The sequence below is a fragment of the Triticum aestivum genome, chromosome 4B (assembly GCF_018294505.1).
Source record: "Triticum aestivum cultivar Chinese Spring chromosome 4B, IWGSC CS RefSeq v2.1, whole genome shotgun sequence".
Lineage (NCBI taxonomy): Eukaryota > Viridiplantae > Streptophyta > Magnoliopsida > Poales > Poaceae > Triticum > Triticum aestivum.
Genome location: NC_057804.1, coordinates 88,726,033 through 88,747,073, shown reverse-complemented (window position 1 = coordinate 88,747,073; position 21,041 = coordinate 88,726,033).

The following is a 21,041-nucleotide window of genomic DNA, read 5'->3' as shown; positions in this document are numbered from 1 at the left end:
CTATTCTCCTCCATCTTATAGGCAAAGAACTTGTCAGAGTTCTCATACCTCTCAACACGGGCATGAGCCTGAAATACCAATTTCAGCTCTGGGAACATCTCATATGTTCCATGGCGTTCAAAATGTTTTTGGATCCCCGATTCTAAGCCGTAAAGCATGGCGCACTAAACTATCAAGTAGTCATCAGAACGTGCCTGCCAGATATTCACAACATCCATAGATGACGCTAGAGGGGTTGGCACACCGAGCGGTGCATCAAGGACATAAGCCTTCTACGCAGCAGTGAGGACAATCCTCGGATTACGGACCTAGTCCGCATAATTGCTCATAATATCTTTCAATTTAGTCTTTCTCTAGGAATGTATTAAAATAGGGAGCTACAACGCGAGCTATTGACCTACAACATAATTTGCAAAGACAACTTAGACTATAGTTCATGATAATGAGTTCAACTAATCATATTACTTAAGAACTCTCACTCAAATTGACATCCTTCCGGTCATCCGAGTGTAAGAGCATCTCCAGCCGTTGGCCCCCCAGGGGGCGCCTAAAATTGCCGCCTGGGGGCGAGCCGGCGCAAAAAACTGGCCTGGGGGCGAGTTGGCCCCCAGTCGCCGGCCCCAGGGCCTCCCCCAGGCGCGTCAAATTGTTTAAAAAAGAAAATGTTCGGCGAGTTTGTTTAAAACACGGCTAAAATTCATCCAAACTTTGGCGAGTTCATGCATATTTAAAATATTTTACACAAAAGAAAAAAAATGCTACTAGGCCCGTCGTCGCCTCGCCGCTCCTCGCCGCCCGCCGCCCTTGAAGCTCTACTTGCTGAGGAGGCTGTAGAACTGCGTGTAGTCGTCGTCGTCGTCGTTGCCTCCTCCGCGGCCGCCATCCCTGCTGCTCCCCTCGCCAAGTTGGCGCGGGGGTTGGATGGTCCGGGGGCGTCCTCGTCCTCGTCGTTGTCGAGGATCACAACGCCGTGCTCGTCCTCGCGCCCACGCATGTGGGCGGCTATCTCCTCCAGAGCTCGGCGCTGCTGGACCATCTCATCATGGAGGTAGTCATCCTGTGCCCACTTCAGGGCGTCCTCGTCGGAGAAGCCGCGCCGGGCTATGGCCTCGTACTCCGCGGGGAGGCCGGGCCCCGGCTTTGCCCTGACGAGGACGAGGTGTCCAGAGGCAGGGGAGGGGTCGGTGATGCGGACGCCGGAGCTGCGGGTGCGCTGGCTGACCGGCGTGTCCTAGGGCTCCGGCTTGACGGGGGGAGGCAGGGGGAGCCGATCAAGCGGCCGGACGAGGAGGAGGATGCCCCCTGCCTCGGTGTCCAGGAGCTTTCATGCCGGCGAGAGAAGGACGGTGGAGCGGGGTACTCCAGCCTGGCCGTGTTGCCGCCCTCGATGTACTCGAGGACGGCCTCCAGCGTGCGGCCGGGCACGCCCCACCATCGGCGGCAGCCTTTGGAGTTGAGCCTCATGGAGGGCACGACTCTGTTCGTGGCCTCGAGCTGCTCGGCGTGCCGGCAACGGAAGTACGGCTCCCACAGCGGGCTATCGGGGACGTATCGTGGCCCCTCCCTCGCCGCCTGTGGCAGAGAAGAGCGGATGCGTGTGATCTCCGCGCGCCGCCCCGCCCCGGTGGGTGGTGGTGGCACCGGGACCCTACCGGCACTGATCCTCCATGCCCCGGGCACCCGCATGTCCGGCGGGACCGGGTACTCGGCCTTAAAGAGGTGCCGAGCTTCGTCCTCATGAAGGTGGCGGCGATCGAAGCCATTCGCGGCCGCGCCGTCACCTGGGAAACGCTCGGCCATGGCTATGGAGACGGCGAGGGGGAGGAACGGGGAGAGGAAGGAACGGGGGAGGAGCGGTGATGTTGTGTCTGTGCACTCACCGGCGCGCTGGGGCGTCTTATATAGGCAGAAGCGCCGTGCGTACGCATGGCCGCCGTGCGTACGCGTGGCGGGCGAGGGACGCGCGTCGTCCGGTCTTCACTGCGCCGCCCATGAGGCATCAATGGAGGAGGCTGACCGGCACGGCAACGCGCGACAGCTTTGGCATTAATTCGCCACGGGAACCAAGGCGATGAGGACGATGAAGCGGCGAGAAGAGCCGAGTCGCTGCCAAGGAGGGCCCGCCGGTTTTCGCGCCAAAAACGTTTCGTCTGGCGCCCCCAAGCGCCCCCAGTGCGCCGAGTTCGGCCTGGGTCCGCCGGTGCCAATCTCGGTCCGAGCCGGCGAAAAATGGGCCTTTGGGGGCGCGACTGGGCCGTTTTTTCGGCGCCGGCGCGAAAAAAGTGCCTAGGGAGGCCGTTCTGGGGGCGCGGCTGGAGATGCTCTAAGATGATCCAAATTCACCAACCAAGTCCGATCATCATGTGAGATGAGGTGGTTTCAATGGTGAACATCTCCATGTTGATCATATATACTATATGACTCATGTTCGACCTTTTGTTCTCTTGTGTTCCGAGGCCATGTTTATACATGCTAGGCTCGTCAAGTTTAACCCAAGTGTTCCGCATGTGCAAAACTGACTTGCACTTATTGTATGTGAATTTAGAGTCTATAACACCCAATCATCACGTGGTGATTCGAAACGATGAACTTTCGCAACGGTGCACACTTGGGGAGAACACAATTTTATCTTGAAATTTTAGTGAGGGGTCACCTTATAATGCTACCGTCGTCCTAAGCAAAATAAGATGCATAAAAGGATTAACATCACATGCAAATCATAGTGACATGATATGGCCATCAACTTGTGCTTTTGATCTCCATCTCTAAAGCACCGGCATGATCTCCATCGTCACCGGCATGACACCATGATCTCCATCACCGTGTCGCCATCGGGGTTGTCACGCCAACCATGCTTCACTACTATTGCTACCGCTTAGCGATAAATTAAAGCATTACATAGAACTTAATGATTGACACGCAGGTCATACAATAATTAAAGACAACCCTATGGATCCTACCGGTTCTCCTATGCATTGACATGCAAGTCGATATAAACTATTACAAACATGATCATCTGATGTCTGCTACACAACCTTCTTCTTGTAGACGTTGTTGGGCCTCCAAGTGCATAGGTTTGTAGGACAGTAGCAAATTTCCCTCAAGTGGGTGACCTAAGGTTTATCAATCCGTGGGAGGCGTAGGATGAAGATGGTCTCTCTCAAGCAACCCTGCAACCAAATAACAAGGAGTCTCTTGTGTCCCCAACACACCCAATACAGTGGTAAATTGTATAGGTGCACTAGTTCGGTGAAGAGATGGTGATACAAGTGCAATAGGGATAGTAGATATGGGTATTTGTAATCTGAAATTATAAAAACAGCAAGGTAACTAATGATAAAAGTGAGTACAAATGGTATTGCAATGGTAGGAAACAAGGCCTAAGGTGCATACTTTCACTAGTGCAAGTTCTCTCAACAATAATAACATAACTAGATCATATAACTATCCCTCAACATGCAACAAAGAGTCACTCCAAAGCCACTAATAGTGGAGAACAAACGAAGAGATTATGGTAGGGTACAAAACCACCTCAAAGTTATCCTTTCTGATCGATCTATTCAAGAGTCCGTAGTAAAATAACATGAAGCTATTCTTTCCGTTCGATCTATCATAGAGTTCGTACTAGAATAACACCTTAAGACACAAATCAACCAAAACCCTAATGTCACCTAGATACTCCAATGTCACCTCAAGTACCCGTGGGCATGATTATACGATATGCATCACACAATCTCAGATTCATCTATTCAACCAACACAAAGTACTTCAAAGAGTGCCCCAAAGTTTCTACCGGAGAGTCAAGACGAAAACATGTGCCAACCCCTATGCATAAGTTCACAAGGTCATTGAACCCGCAAGTTGATCACCAAAACATACATCAAGTGGATCACGTGAATATCCCATTGTCACCACAGATAAGCACGACAAGACATGCATCAAGTGTTTTCAAATCCTTAAAGACTCAATCCAATAAGATAACTTCAAAGGGAAAACTCAATCCATTACAAGAGAGTAGAGGGGGAGAAACATCATAAGATCCAACTATAATAGCAAAGCTCGTGATACATCAAGATCATGCCAAATCAAGAACACAAAAGAGAGAGAGAGAGAGAGAGAGAGAGAGAGAGAGAGAGAGATAGATCAAACACATATCTACTGGTACATACCCTCAGCCCCGAGGGTGAACTACTCCCTCCTCATCATGGAGAGCGTCGGGATGATGAAGATGGCCACTGGTGAGGGATCCCCCCTCCGGCAAGGTGCCAGAATGGGGTCCCGATTGGTTTTTGGTGGCTACAGAGGCTTGCGGCGGTGGAACTCCCGATCTATTGTGCTCCTCAATGTTTTTAGGGCATATGGACATATATAGGCGAAAGAAGTCGGTCAGGGGAGCCACGAGGGGCCCACATGGGTGGGGGCGCGCCCAAGGGGGTAGGGCGCACCTCCCTGCCTCATGGCCACCTTGAAGCTTCCATGACTTTAACTCCAAGTCTCCTGGATTGCTTCCGTTCCAAAAATAACTCTCCCAAAGGTTTCATTCCGTTTGGACTCCGTTTGATATTCCTTTTCTTCGAAACACTGAAATAGGTAAAAAAACAACAATATGGGCTGGGCCTCCGGTTAATAGGTTAGTCCCAAAAATGATATAAAAGTGTAAAGTAAAGCCCATAAACATCCAAAACAGGTAATATAATAGCATGGAACAATCAAAAATTATAGATACACTGGAGACGTATCAAGCATCCCCAAGCTTAATTCCTGCTCGTCCTCGAGTAGGTAAATGATAAAAATAGAACTTTTGATGTGGAATGCTACCTAGCATAATTCTCAATGTAATTTTCTTTATTGTGGCATGAATGTTCAGATCCAAATGATTCAAAATAAAAGTTCATAAAACATAAAAATAGTAATACTACAAGCATCCTAACAAGTAATCATGTCTTATCAAAATAGCATAGCAAAAGAAAGCCCATCCCTACAAAATCATATAGTTAGGCCATGCTTCATTTTCATCACACAAAATACTCCCATCATGCACAATCCCGGTTTCAGCCAAGCAATTGGTTCATACTTTTTAACGTGCTTCAGCTTTTTCAACTCTTACGCAATACATGAGCGCAAGCCATGGACATAGCACTATATGTGGAATAGGGTGGTAGTTGTGAAGACAAAAAGGGAGAAGATGGTCTCACATCAACTAGGCGTATCAACGGTCTATGGAGATGCCCATTAATAGATATCAATGTGAGTGAGTAGGGATTGCCATGCAACGGATGCACTAGAGCTATAAATATTTGAAAGCTCAACAAAAGAAACTAAGTGGGTGTGCATACAACTTGCTTGCTCACGAAGACCTAGGGCATTTTGAGGAAGCCCATCATTGGAATATACAAGCCAAGTTCTATAATGAAAATTTCCCACTAGTATATGAAAGTGACAACATAGGAGACTCCCTATCATGAAGATCATGGTGCTACTTTGAAGCACAAGTATGGAAAAAAAGATAGTAACATTGTCCCTTCTCTCTTTTTCTCTCATTTTTTCTCTTTTGTTTTGGTGGGCTTCTTTGGCCTCTTTTTTTTCTTTTATTTATTTATTTGGGCTTCTTTAGCCTCTTTTATTTTTTATAAAGTCCGAAGTCTCATCCCGACTTGTGGGGGAATCATAGTCTTCATCATCCTTTCCTCACTTGGGACAATGCTCTAATAATGAAGATCATCAGACTTTTATTTATTTACAACTCAATACTTAGAACAAAATATGACTCTACGTGAATGCCTCCGGCGGTGTACCAGGATATGCAATGAATCAAGAGTGACATGTATGAAAAATTATGAAGGTGGCCTTCCCACAAATACGATGTCAACTACATGATCATGCAAAGAGCAATATGACAATGATGGGGCATGTCATAATAAATGTAACGGTGGAAAGTTGCATGGCAATATATCTCGGAATGGCTATGGAAATGCCATAATAGGTAGGTATGGTGGCTGTTTTGAGGAAGGTAAATGGTGGGTGCATGATACTGGCGAAAGTTGTGCGGCATAATAGAGGCTAGCAATGGTGGAAGGGTGAGAGTGCGTATAATCCATGGACTCACATTAGTCATAAAGAAGTCATATACTTATTGCAAAAGTTTACTTGCCCTCGAAGCAAAGTACTACTACGCATGCTCCTAGGGGAAGGGTTGGTAGGAGTTAACCATCGCGTGATCCCGACCTCCACACATAAGGAATACAATTAAAAGAGCACCCCATGCAACAAATTTGTCACACAACTTTTACCATACGTGCATGCTACGGGACTTGCCAACCTTAACACAAGTATTTCTCAATTTCATAATTACCCAACTAGCATGACTCTAACATTACCACCTTTATATCTCAAAACAACTATCAAGCATCAAATTGATCATAGCATCCAATTCACTTCCTATGATAGTTTTGATTATACCCAACTTGGATGCCCATCATTCTAGGAGCAATTTTATAACCATAGCAAATACCATTCTGTTCTAAAAGACTCTCAAAATAATATAAGTGAATCATGAGAGGTCAATAATTTCTAAAAAAATAAGCCACCGCCGTGCTCTAAAAAGATATTAGTGAAGCACCAGAGCAGAATTATCTAGCTCAAAAGATATAAGTGAAGCACATAGAGTATTCTAATAAATTCCAAATCATGTGTGTCTCTCCCAAAAGGTGTGTACAGCAAGGATTATTGTGTTAAACTAAAAATCAAAGACTCATATCATACAAGACGCTCCAAGCAAAACACATATCATGTGGCGAATAAAAATATAGCTCCAAGTAAAGTTACCGATGAACGAAGACGAAAGAGGGGATGCCTTCCGGGGCATCCCCAAGCTTAGGCTCTTGGTTGTCCTTGAATATTACCTTGGGGTGCCTTGGGCATCCCCAAGCTTAGGCTCTTGCCACTCCTTATTCCATAGTCCATCGAATCTTTACCCAAAACTTGAAAACTTCACAACACAAAACTTAATAGAAAACTCGTAAGCTCCATTAGTATAAGAAAATAAATCACCACTTAGGTACTGTTGTGAACTCATTATAAATTCATATTGGTGTAATATCTACTGTATTCCAACTTATCTATGGTTCATACCCTACGATACTACTCATAGATTCATCAAAATAAGCAAAACAACACATAGAAAACAGAATATGTCAAAAATAGAACAGTCTGTAGTAATCTGTATCATTCGAATACTTATGTAACTCCGAAAATTCTTACATAAATTGGTGGAGGTGAGGAATTTGTCTATTAATCATCTGAAAAAAGAATCAACCTAAAATCACTTTCCAGTAAAAAAAATGGCAGCTAATCTCGTGAGTGCTAAAGTTTCTGTTTTTTACAGCAAGATCACAAAGACTTCACCCAAGTCTTCCCAAAGGTTCTACTTGGCACAAACACTAATTAAAACATAAAACCACATCTAACCAGAGGCTAGATTAAATATTTATTACTAAACAGGAGCAAAAAGCAAAGAACAAAAATAAAATTGGGTTGCCTTCCAACAAGCGCTTTTCTTTAATGCCTTTTAGCTAGGCATGATGATTTCAATGATGCTCGCATAAAAGATAAGGATTGAAACATAAAGAGAGCATCATGAAGAATATGACTAGCACATTTAAGTCTAACACACTTCCTATGCATAGGGATTTTTTGATCAAACAACTTATGGGAACAATAATCAACTAGCATAGGAAGGCAAAACAAGCATAACTTCAAGATTTTCAACACATAGAGAGGAAACTTGATATTATTGCAATTTGTAGAAGCATATGATCCTCTCATAATAAATTTTAGTAGCATCATGAATGAATTCAACAATATACCAGAACCTAAAGCATTCTTTTCATGATCTACTTGCATAGAAATTTTACTACTCTCCACATAAGCAAAATTCTTCTCATTCAGAATAGTGGGAGTAAACTCAACAAAATAACTATCATGTGAAGCATAATCCGATGGAAAATTAAAATCATGATGACGAGTTTCATGGTTATCTTTATTCTTTATAGCATACATGTCATCACAATAATCATCATAGATATGAGGCATGCTTTCATCATAAGAAATTTGCACATCAAAACTTGGGGGACTAAAAATATCATCTTCGTCAAACATAGCTTCCCCAAGCTTGTGCCTTTGCATATCATTAGCATCATGGATATTCAAGGAATTCATACTAACAACATTGCAATCATGCTCATCATACAAAGATCTAGTACCAAACATTTTAATGCATTCTTCTTCTAGCAATTGAGCACAATTTTCCTTACCATCATTCTCACAAAAGATATTAAAAAGATGAAGCATATGAGACAAACTCAATTCCATTTTTTTGTAGTTTTCTTTTATAGAATAAACTAGTGATAAAACAAGAAACTAAAAGATTCGATTGCAAGATCTAAAGATATACCTTCAAGCACTAACCTCCCCGGCAACGGCGCCAGAAAAGAGCTTGATGTCTACTACACAACCTTCTTCTTGTAGACGTTGTTGGGCCTCCAAGTGCAGAGGTTTGTAGGACAGTAGCAAATTTCCCTCAAGTGGATGACCTAAGGTTTATCAATCCATGGGAGGCGTAGGATGAAGATGGTCTCTCTCAAGAAACCCTACAACCAAATAACAAAGAGTCTCTTGTGTCCCCAACACACCCAATGTAGTGGTAAATTGTATAGGTGCACTAGTTCGGCGAAGAGATGGTGATACAAGTGCAATAGGGATAGTAGGCATGGGTATTTGTAATCTGAAATTACAAAAACAGCAAGGTAACTAATTATAAAAGTGAGCACAAACGATATTGCAATGGTAGGAAACAAAGCCTGAGGTTCATACTTTCACTAGTGCAAGTTCTCTCAACAATAATAACATAACTAGATCATATACCTATCCCTCAACATGCAACAAAGAGTCACTCCAAAGCCACTAATAGCGGAGAACAAACGAAGAGATTATGGTAGGGTATGAAACCACCTCAAAGTTATCCTTTCTGATCGATCTATTAAAGAGTTCGTAGTAAAATAACATGAAGCTATTCTTTCCGTTCAATCTATCATAGAGTTCGTACTAGAATAACACCTTAAGACACAAATCAACCAAAACCCTAATGTCACCTAGATACTCCAATGTCACCGCAACTATCCGTGGGCATGATTATACGATATGCATCACACAATCTTAGATTCATCTATTCAACCAACACAAAGTGCTTCAAAGAGTGCCCAAAGTTTCTACCGGAGAGTCAAGACGAAAGTGTGTGCCAACCCCTATGCATAAGTTCACAAGGTCACTGAACCCACAAGTTGATCACCAAAACATACATCAAGTGGATCACGTGAATATCCCATTGTCACCACAATTAAGCACGGCAAGACATACATCAAGTGTTTTCAAATCCTTAAAGACTCAATCCAATAAGATAACTTCAAAGGGAAAACTCAATCCATTACAAGAGAGCAGAGGGGGAGAAACATCATAAGGTCCAACTATAATAGCAAAGCTCGCGATACATCAAGATCATGCCAAATCAATAACACGAGAGAAAGAGAGAGATCAAACACATAGCTACTGGTACATACCCTCAGCCCCGAGGGTGAACTACTCCCTCCTTGTCATGGAGAGCGATGGGATGATGAAGATGGCCACCATTGAGGGATCCCCCCTTCGGCAGGGTGCCGAAACGGGGTCCCGATTGGTTTTTCATGGCTATAGAGGCTTGCTGCGGCAGAAATCCCAATCTATTGTGCTCCTCGATATTTTTAGGGTATATGGACATAGATAGGCAAAAGAAGTCGGTCAGGGGAGCCACGAGGGGCCCACGAGGGTGGGGGCGCGCCTCCCTACCTCGTGGCCACCTCGAAGCTTCCCTGACTTCAACTCCAAGTCTCCTGGATTGCTTCCGTTCCAAAAATAACTCTCCCGAAGGTTTCATTCCGTTTGGACTCCGTTTGATATTCCTTTTCTTCGAAACACTGAAATAGGCAAAAAAAAAGCAATATGGGTTGGGCCTCCGGTTAATAGGTTAGTCCCAAAAATGATATAAAAGTGTAAAGTAAAGCCCATAAACATCCAAAACAGGTAATATAATAGCATGGAACAATCAAAAATTATAGATACGTTGGAGACGTATCATCATCTCATACATCAAATATATTTCATCATGTCTTTGGCCATATCATATTACAACATACCCTGCAAAAACAAGTTAGACGTCCTCTAATTGTTGTTGCATGTTTTACATGGCTGCTATGGGTATCTAGCAAGAACGATTCTTACTTACGCAAAGCCACAACGGTGATATGCAAGTTGCTATGTAACCTTCTACAAGGACCGCCTTTGTCGAATCCGATTCAACTAAGGTGGGAGAGACAGACACCCGCCAACCATCTTTATGCAACAAAGTCACATGTCTGTCAATGCAAACGGTCTCATGTACGTGGACATGTGAGGTTGGTCCGGGCCGCTTCATCCCACAATACCGTTGAATCAAGAAAATACCAAGGAAGTAAGCAATCTGAATATCAACGCCCACAAACTCCTTTGCGTTCTACTTGTGATGTCATCTATGCATAGACCTAGCTCTGATACCACTGTTGGGGAACGTTGCATGGGAAACAAGAAATTCCTACGAATACCCAAGATCCAATCTAGGAGATGAACATATACGAGAGGAGAGATTGGATCTACATATCCTTGTAGATCGCTAAGAGGAAGCTTTAAGAAACGCGGTTGTTGTAGTCAAACGTCTTCGTGATTCAATCACGGTCCGTCCCGCGAACTCTGATTAGTGTCGAACGGACGGCACCTCCGCGTTCAAAACACGTACGGCTTGATGATGCCTTCACCTCCTCGATCCAGCGAGCGATGGTGAAGTAGTAGCTTGAGTCCTCCGATAGCACGACGACGTGGTGGCGGTGGTGGTGGAGAAATCTCAACAGAGCTTCACTAAGCACTACGGAGAAGAAGATAGCTATGAGGGAGAGGAGGAGCAGCCCTATGGCACGAATAGATCTGTATCCGTGTGGTTTCCCTCTCTCCTCTCCTCTATATATAGGGGAAGGGTGGAGGGAGGGGGTGCCCCTAGATCCAATCTAGGAGTGGCGGCCAAGAAAGGGGAAAAACCCTAGATGGGTTTAGGCGCCTCCCCTTAGGTGCCTTGGCCCCCAAGGCAAGTAGAGGAAACCTTAGGGAGGCGCCCCACCTCTTCAAGCAATGTGGGAAAAGGGGTTTGGGGCGCACAACCCCCTAGTGGGCTGGTGTGCTCCCCCCTTTGGCCATGAGGACCCCAACACTTGTCGGGGCCTCCCAAAACCCCTTTCGGTTATGCTGGTCATCATCTGGTACCCCTGGAACACTTCCGGACTTCAATACCCTTTGTCCAATATATCAATCTTCACCTCCGGACCATTCCAGAGTTCCTCGTCATGTCTAGGATCTCATTTGGGACTTCGAACAGCCTTCGATAACCACCATACTGACTCAACTATACTTATATCGCCACCAACCATTAATTCAGACCCTGCGGGTTCGAGAACTATGCAAACATGACCGAGACACCTCTGCGGTTAATAACCAATAGCGGGACCTCGATGCCTATACTGGTTCCTACATATTCTACGAAGATCTTTATCGATCGAACCTCAATGTCAAGGATTCAGCTAATCCTGTATGTAGTTCCCTTTGTCTATCGGTATGTTACTTTCCCGAGATTCAATCATCGGTATCTCCATACCTAGTTCAATCTCGTTACCAGCAAGTTTCTCTACTCATTCCAAGATCCCATGGCTAACTCATTAGTCACATTGCTTGCAAGATTCTTGTGATGTTGTATTATAGAGAGGTCCCAAAGATACCTCTCTGTCATATGGAGTGACAAATCCCAGTCTTGATCCATGCCAACTCAACAGACACCCTCGGAGATACCTGTAGAGCACCTTTATAGTCACCCAATTACGTTGCGATGTTTGGTACACCCAAGGCACTCCTTCGGTGTCAGTGAGTTGCATGATCTCATGGTCATAGGAACATATACTTGACATGCAGAAAACGATAGCAATAAACTTAACACGATCATATGCTACGTTCATAGTTTGGGTCTTGTCCATCACACCATTCTCCTAATGATGTGATCCTGTTATCAAATGACAACTCATGTCCATGGCTAGGAAACCATAGCCATCTTTGATCAACAAGCTAGTCCGGTAGAGGCTTACTAGGGACATATTGTTGTCTATGTATCCACACATGTATTTGAGTTTTCAGTCAGTACAATTATAGCATGGATAATAAACGATTATCATGAACAAGGAAATATGATAATAACCAATTTATTATTGCCTCTAGGGCATATTTCCAACAACATCATAGGATCTTTTCCATTGAATCTAGGCTAATGTTCAGTTTCCTATGAAATGTGAGGATAGGAAGAATTCCTCCATAGGAATAGAATTCTATTACTACAAACAAAAGGCTCTAAAGGAATTTTTTTCTATGAAAATCTTATTCTATGAAATTCCTAAAAATTCCTCCAAACCAAAGGAGGCCTTAGGAAAAAATTCTATAGGATTCAATCATATGAATCAAACAACCAACGTAGGAAAAAATTCTAAGGATTTCGATCCTCCTAAATTCCTATGCAAATTATTTGAATCAAAGGAGCCCTATGCTTCAGATTTGCAGGCCATCGAGAAGCAGTCCAATGTCTCCTTTTGCTTGGTGTTCCTTCTTAGTGTGGTTTGGCTTTTTGGTTCGAGAACTATGTACTTGGTTTGGTTCATCCTGGTAATCTTGTAAAAGATAAATCGGTACTTTTGCGTTTTCTCTAGGTTTTGATAGTTTGGGTGACATCAGGTTTTTGCCCCATGGCATGTGTCGTGATGCCAAGCACAGGCAGTGTGTTTCCTAGTGTTGCCCCGAGCTCGCTTCTTCTCTTTCACCCCCCACTTTACTTATTCTCTAGTACTAAGAACTTTGTATTTTTGTTATTAAAAGTTAGGTGTATTGTGTTTTGGTTGGTGTGGGTGTTCCCACGATTGATGTTCGCATTGATCGAAGGATTCTTGTATCATATTTGCCCCCTTCTATAAAAATGCGGTGTGCCATTGGCACTCTCAGAAAAAAGTAATGGAAGGGGGAACCCTAGTTTAGAAAAAAAGGGTCACCTCATCATTGTCGATAGAGAAGGATAACCCAGACTGGATCTCCTGCTTAATCCGTTGGATAGACTTCCAAAACCGGGATCCATACGCACGCGAACAAGCAAGGAGAGGCTCTTCCCTCATATACTTTATCTGAGCATGCCAATTTTTGATAGTCTGATGGCATGTATTGATGTAGTAGTCATGGATGACCATGGAGATAGTTACGATGCATGTAGTTGCATGGATTTGAGGTACCCGGTTGTGGCATTGAATACTTGGAACGAGATCCTCTAACATTCCAAGGGTAGTCAGAGGGAACAATAGTTCCCTGACATTGCTTCACCGCGTACGTATGAACAATGATTCAAACACATGATTATCCACAATAATCATCTACAATATTTTGCATATAGCATCCGCTTTACTCCCTGACTTCCCTCGGCTGTTTTACACATTGAACAACTGTAGCTTCCCCGCCTTTTCTCCTGCAAGTTAGAGGAGCCGGCTCCCGAAAACTTAAGGGGTGGTCGGTCATTGTCCACGAATGCGTCGGACGCATCCTTGGACGTTTAGGGGGCTGAATTTGCCAAGTCCAGCTTAAATGCTCTAACAACATACTCCCTCCGTTCCCTAATATAAGACATTTTAGCCATTGCAAAACATTGACTAGATACATACTCAAATGAGTGAACATACATGCTAAAATGTGCCTAGGATACATACTCCCTCCGTCCGGAAATACTTGTCATCAAATGGATAAAAGAAGAGGTATCTAGACGTATTTTAGTTCTACATACATCCCTTTTTATCCATTTTGATGACAAGTATTTTCGGACGGAGGGAGTATAAATTAAGAAAAAAATGGAAGGTCTTATGTTAAGGAACGGAGGGAGTACAAAATAGGTAAATGTTTCGTGCTGGCACGCCGGTCGAAGCTTTCGTCCGGTCGCTCACGCGTCGCTAGATGGACTTATGATACGAACAAAAACCGCCGGCTGTAGTTATGTACGAGCGCGCACACATCCACGTGTGCAGCTAGGCCCGCCCACCGCTCCACGCCTCTTCCCAACCTTATCTGTTCACGCGTCGGTTCCACATCCATTCATTTACTTCACCGTAGCTTCCACGCCTCATCTTCTACCTCACAACTAGCCAGTAACTCCTCTCTTCCTTGACATCCCTCTCACATATCAGTGCCATGGATTCAACCCAGCGAGCTCCGGTGCCGAGAGACCTGCAGCAGGGAGCGTGTGACGCCCAGATAATTAAGCTACAATAATCACACTTTAATGATGCCACGTCACCTCGGTTACTGTTGTTGATCTCGCGATGGTTCAAAAACGATTCAAAGTCAAATTCAAAATATGTCAAACAACAAAAGTTTTCAAACATTAAAACAAAAATGTTCGGAGTGGGCCGAATAATGTATAATTAGTAATGGTGGAGAAACCACATTGTTACAAAAGGTTTAAATGCAATTAGGTAACTAAAACAGTAGTTAAAACAATTAAATAAATACATATTGGATTTTATTAAATATTAAACTATTTTGTTTTGGGTAAATAAGTGTTGTGGCAGTAGTATGATTATAAATGCAGGTTTAGGTACTAGCGGTAATTTTTATAAAACAGAAACTTAGAGGAAACTAAAAAATAAATAGAAAAGAAAAATAAATAAAAAGAAATGAAACAAACAGAAAACAAAACTAACAAAAAAAGAGAGGAAAAGAACCCCCGGGCTCCGGCCCAGCAGGCCTACAGCCCAACAGGGCCACCAGACCGGCCTCTCCCCCCCACTCCCCTTATCCACTCACCCGTACCCCGAACCCCCCACCGACACCCCACTCCCGCCCCCCCTCCCCCCGAAATATCTCCCCCCTCTCTCCCCCGATTGGATCGGGATCGGAGGAGGAGGTCGCCGCGACGCCCTGACGCCTACTCGTCGTTGTACGCCGCCTCACCGGAGCATTCCCCCGCCGGCCTGCTTCTCCTCCGGCGGCGTCGTCCCCGTCACCCTCCTCGCCGAACTGCCCGAGTCGCCACCGCCCCGTCGTCCTCGTCTTCTCGTCACCACGCCGCACATCGTCCCCGACCTCCGTCGAGCCCGCTGCCCTGAACCCCTACGAACCCCGGTGAGGACCCCGATCCTCCTCTCTCCCTCGCCCCGCGACCATCGCCGCGCCCACCGTTGCTCCGCTCTGGCCGCGACCACGCCTCGCACGCTCTGGCCCCGCGCTCGCCGCGGTCGGGCCGCGCCCTGGCCATGCACCGCGCCGTCCGGCTGTGCCCTTCGCCTCGCGGTCACCGCGCCACGGCCACCCGCGCCGTCCTCGCAGCCATCACGGCCTCGATCGCGTCCGCTCGACCGCGCATCGCGACCCCTTCCCGCGCCCGCGTCGCCTGAACCGCGACGCCACGCCCGCGGCTACCTCCGGCGCTCCGGCGCCTGCTCTGCCCATCCCTGTTTGCCCCGCCGTGGCCTCACCGCGCTGGCCGCCCGCACCCGCGTCCCCTCGTTTGAGCGGTTACGCCCGCCCAGATGCGCCCCTGCACCCGATCCGCTAAGGCCCCGGGGCCAATGACAAGTGGGCCCCACGCCCCCTGAACGTTTTAAAAAAAGAACTAAAAAATAGATAAATAAGTAAATACAAATATTAATTAATTAATTAACTTAATGAAATCCTGATTAGTTAACTAGTTAAATTTACTTAACCTGCTAATTAAACTAAGTAATTGTTAATTAGTTATCAGTCTATGGCAGAACGGACCCACGCGTCAGTTTAACTAGTCAACATCTCTGTTGACTGCTGACATCATGATGACGTCAGCATACACTATTCTGGATAATGTTGATTTAAAATAATTAAGTAAATTCTAAAAATGATTTAAATCTTTTAAAATTAATATAAAATAAACCGTAGCTCGGATGGAAAAACTTTGTACATGAAAGTTGCTCAGAACGACGAGACGAATCCAGCTACGCAGCCCGTTTGTCCGCCACGCGTCCCTAGCATAGTGAACCTGCAACATTTCACCTTCGGTTCATCTGACCGAAAACGTGAAACACCGGGGATACTTTCCCGGATGTTTCCCCTTTCGCCAGTATCACCTACTACGGCGTTAGGGCACACTGGACACCGCGTATTGCCTTGTTACGCTTTGTGATGCTTTGATTGCTATGTTATTTATTATATTCCCCCTCCATTACTTCTTTCCGGTAGAACCCAAGGCTGTCGGCGCCCCCAGTTCGACTACGGAGTTGACGACCCCTCCTTCTTGCCAGAGCAACCAGGCAAGCCCCCCCCCTTGATCACCAGATATTGCCTATTCTTCTCTATATTGCTTGCATTAGAGTAGTGTAGCATGTTACTGTTTGGTTACTCCTATTCTGTTGCATAGCCTGTCATTGTTGCTACAGTCGTTGATACCTTACCCACAATCCTAAATGCTTAGTATAGGATGCTAGTTTATCATCATTGGCCCTACATTCTTGTCAGTCTGCCTTGCTTTACTATCGGGCCGTGATTGTTGGAAATATGCCCTAGAGGCAATAATTAAAGGATTATTATTATATTTCCTTGTTCATGATAATTGTCTTTTATTCATGCTATAATTGTGTTATCCAGAAATCGTAATACATGTGTGAATACATAGACCACAACATGTCCCTAGTAAGCCTCTAGTTGACTAGCTCGTTGTTCAACTGATAGTCATGGTTTCCTGACTATGGACATTGGATGTCATTGATAATGGGATCACATCATTAGGAGAATGATGTGATGGACAAGACCTAATCCTAAGCATAGCACAAGATCGTGTAGTTTGTTTGCTAGAGATTTTCCAATGTCAAGTATCTTTTCCTTAGACCATGAGATCGTGTAACTCCCGGATACCATAGGAGTGCTTTGGGTGTACCAAACGTCACAACGTAACTGGGTGACTATAAAGGTATACTACGGGTATCTCCGAAAGTGTCTGTTGGGTTGACACGGATCGAGACTGGGATTTGTCACTCCGTATGACGGAGAGGTATCTCTGGGCCCACTCGGTAATGCATCATCATAATGAGCTCACAGTGACCAAGTGTCTGGTCACGGGATCATGCATTACGGTACGAGTAATGTGACTTGCCGGTAATAAGATTGAACAAGGTATTGGGATACCGACGATCGAATCTCGGGCAAGTAACATACCGATTGACAAAGGGAATTGTATACGGGGTTGCTTGAATCCTCGACATCGTGGTTCATCCGATGAGATCATCGAGGAGCATGTGGGAGCCAACATGGGTATCCAGATCCCGCTATTGGTTATTGACCGAAGAGCCATCTCGGTCATGTCTACGTGACTCCCGAACCCGTAGGGTCTACACACTTAAGGTTCGGTGACACTAGGGTTGTAGAGATATGAGTATGCAGCAAACTAAAAGTTGCTCGGAGTCCCGGATGAGATCCTGGATGTCACGAGGAGTTTCGGAATGGTCCAGAGGTAAAGAATTATATATGGGAAGTCGAGTTTCGGCCATCGGGAAAGTTTTGGGGGTCACCGGTATTGTACCGGGACCACCGGAAGGGTCCCGGGGGTCCACCGGGTGGGGCCACCTATCCCGGAGGGCCCCATGGGCTAAAGTGGGAGGGGAACCAGCCCCTGGTGGGCTGGTGCACCCCCCCTTGGGCCCCCCCTGCGCCTAGGGTTGGGAACCCTAGGGGAGGGGGCGCCTCCACTTGCCTTGGGGGGCAAGGCACCCCCTTGGCCGCCGCCCCCCCTAGGAGATCCCATCTCCTAGGGTCGGCGCCCCTCCTGGGGTCCCTATATAAAGAGGGGGGAGGGAGGGCAGCCGCACCCTTGCACTTGGCGCCTCCCTTCCCCCTTCCTACACATCTCCCTCCCGCAGACGCTTGGCGAAGCCCTGCCGGATCCCTGCTGCATTCACCACCACGCCGTCGTGCTGCTGGATCTTCATCAACCTCTCCTTCCCCCTTGCTGGATCAAGAAGGAGGAGACGTCACGCTGACCGTACGTGTGTTGAACGCGGAGGTGCCGTCCGTTCGGCGCTAGGATCTCCGGTGATTTGGATCACGACGAGTATGACTCCCTCAACCCCGTTCTCTTGAACGCTTCTGCTCGATCTACAAGGGTATGTAGATGCACTCCTCTCTCTCGTTGCTAGATGAACTCATAGATTGATCTTGGTGAAACCGTAGAAATTTTTTATTTTATGCAACGTTCCCCAACAGTGATCACTTGGGAGGTGATCACGGGTATATACTATACATATATACATACTATACATATGGTGACTAAAGTCGGGTCAGCTCGTTGAGTACCCACAAGTGATTCTGATGTGGGGGCTGAAAGGACAGGTGGCTCCATCCCGGTAGAGGTGGGCCTGGGTTCCCGACGGCCCCCGACTGTTACTTTGTGGCGGAGCAACAGGGCAGGTTGAGACCACCTAGGAGAGAGGTGGGCCTAGCCCTGGACGGCATCCGCGGTTACTTCAGAATAACACGCTTAACGAGATCTTGGAATTTGATCTGAGTCTGGCCACTGGCCTATACACACTAACCATCTACGCTGGAAAGATATGGGCACTCGACGTTGTGGTATCAGCCGAAGCCTTCTTGACGTCAGTGATGGAGTGGCGCGCGCCGGATTGGACTGGAACGCCTGCTCTTGTATTAGGGAGGCTAGGTCTGTTTCCGGCCGCCCTCGCAACGTGCACGTGTGCAATGGGCGATGGGCCCAGACCCCTGCGTGCATATGATTTAGACCGGCGTGCTGACCTCTCTGTTGTGCCTAGGTGGGGCTGCGACGTGTTGATCTTCCGAGGCCGGGCATGACCCAAGAAAGTGTGTCCGGCCAAATGGGATCGAGCGTGTTGGGTTATGTGGTGCACCCCTGCAGGGAAGTTTATCTATTCGAATAGTTGTGTCCCTCGGTAAAAGGACGACCCGGAGTTGTACCTTGACCTTATGACAACTAGAACCGGATACTTAATAAAACACACCTAGACAAGTTCCACAGACAACCCGGTGATCGCTTTTCCACAGGGCGACGAGGGAAGGATCGTCGGGTAGGATTATGCTATGCGATGCTACTTGAAGGACTTCAATCTACTCTCTTATACATGTTGCAAGACGGAGGCTGCCAGAAGCGTAGTCTTCGATAGGACTAGCTATCCCCCTCTTATTCTGGCATTCTGCAGTTCAGTCCATCGATATTGCCTCTTTACACATATACCCATGCATATGTAGTGTAGATCCTTGCTTGCGAGTACTTTGGATGAGTACTCATGGTTGCTTTTCTCCCCCTTTCCTTTCTTCCTGGTTGTCGCAGCCAGATGCTAGAGCCCAGGAGCCAGACGCCACCGTCGATGACGACTCCTACTACACTGGAGGTGCCTACTACTACGTGCAGGCCGCTACGATGACCAGGAGTAGTTTAGGAGGATCCGAGGCAGGAGGCCTGCGCCTCTTTCGATCTGTATCCCAGTTTGTGCTAGCCATCTTATGGCAACTTGTTTAATTTATGTCTGTACTCAGATATTGTTGCTTCCGCTGACTTGTTTATGTCGAGCACTTGTATTCAAGCCCTCGAGGCCCCTGGCTTGTAATATGATGCTTATATGACTTGTTTTACTTTTAGAGTTGTGTTGTGATATCTTCCCGTGAGTCCCTGATCTTGATCGTACACGTTTGCGTGCATGATTAGTGTACGATTGAATCGGGGGCATCACAAGTTGGTATTAGAGCCGACTGCCTGTAGGAATCCCCCTTCCACACTCCTTGGCCGAAGTTGAGTCTAGTCGATGGAAACTATTTTACTAACATGGTTGTGCAGCCCATGGGCCCACGTCGCCATTGGGTGGTATTAGGATCTTTTACTCCTCGATCTTTACTCCGGGACTCTGAACTCTCTTCTACTCGGGTTAAACGAATTTTGCTAACTCTAACATTAGGATCTCGTGACCACTTCCACCCAAAGAGCTCATTATTACTGATGGTCGCCTGCTGCATCAGAAGATCCTGAAGATACTCTTCGATGTTCTCTCGAGACTTTGTCCCTGTTGCTTTTGCAATTTCCTACCACCGAAACATCACTATGGATAAATGCATACACCAGTCGTTCTTACCTTTATTCCCAGCTGGACTTGTTATTACATGATACCCCGAACTTCTCTCTATTGCTCCGAGAATTTTTTTTGCTTATTGCCTTGTAGTTTCTTGTCGCCTGAATACACCTACTAATTAATCCTCACACTTACCGAGGATTTATTTCTTCGCGGTTGTTCATGTGTTTCGCAAAAGACTTTGAAATACCATTTGATCTTTCAAAAATCCTGAGCAGCCTATTGCTCTTGAAATTCTTGCTTGCTTGCATTATGGTTAATCCCATAAATATAGTAATCTCATTGGCATCCTTTGTCACTATCATTTTTGAGTCCATTGATTCAATAAGTTGTGAATGTTCACAATCATCAGTCGAATCCTAGGATTATCCTTCCAGCTGAGACGTCATTTGGATATGAGCTGGTTCTTGACGAATCAATGCCTTAATCGGTTCTGCTTCTAAGTCTATTGAACTTATTCATTTTTTATCAGAATGATTGCTTCTGATCCCTTGATTTGGAAATCATAAAATTTCTTTGCATTAAGCCTTAATTAGTCAGTTGTTTCTATAATCTGATGCCTCGGCATTCCTTCTTCCTCTGATTGAGTACCAATACTCACATCAGCCCCGTTGTGGACCACCATAACCATTGCCGGGTTATTATCCGACAGTGTCCTTCACGACCAAAATACTTGTGGGTTCTTTACCTGATACATAATGCCTTTGGTAAATTGTATCCTCTGATTTCTCAACCATG